Raw genomic sequence first — 548 nt, 5'->3', positions numbered from 1 at the left:
GTTATGAATATTCACATCTGAGCCCCACCATCGTCACCAGTTCCGTCTCTTTTGTCATTCTTCTTATTTGGTTTTGAGTTCATCAAAATTGCACAAGGACTATTTGATCGGGATCAAACACATAATGGTATTAGGGTAAAAGAGATTCATGCCTAACACTGTATTGCTTACTTGAGCATGAAAAACAGTAAGGCTATGTTTGGTTGCAGTACAAATGCATGGGATGCAAATGTAAAAAATGCAAATTCATGTTTAATTTTGTTTCCGATTTTACTTTATTCTACTTCATGTCTTAATTTACTTCATTTATATTGCAATCAAACAAAATAAGCTAAAATTTAAAACAAAAATAAGTCAGAATTTATACTCAAATCATTTGTACTACCATGATTTTGCATCAACGCAAATTTATTTGCATTGTTATCAAACACAGCCTAAGGGAAAATTGCCTTACCAAACAAGCGTGGGCATTTTTTTTTGGAAAATTGAGCCTAAAATCACCCGTACTACCAAAGTTTTACTAGATACGTGAAAGAGGTTGTCTAACT

The sequence above is a fragment of the Nelumbo lutea genome, chromosome 3 (assembly GCF_056320005.1).
Source record: "Nelumbo lutea isolate HS-2025 chromosome 3, American lotus-T2T, whole genome shotgun sequence".
Taxonomy (NCBI): Eukaryota; Viridiplantae; Streptophyta; class Magnoliopsida; order Proteales; family Nelumbonaceae; genus Nelumbo; species Nelumbo lutea.
This window is presented reverse-complemented; position numbering follows the sequence as displayed.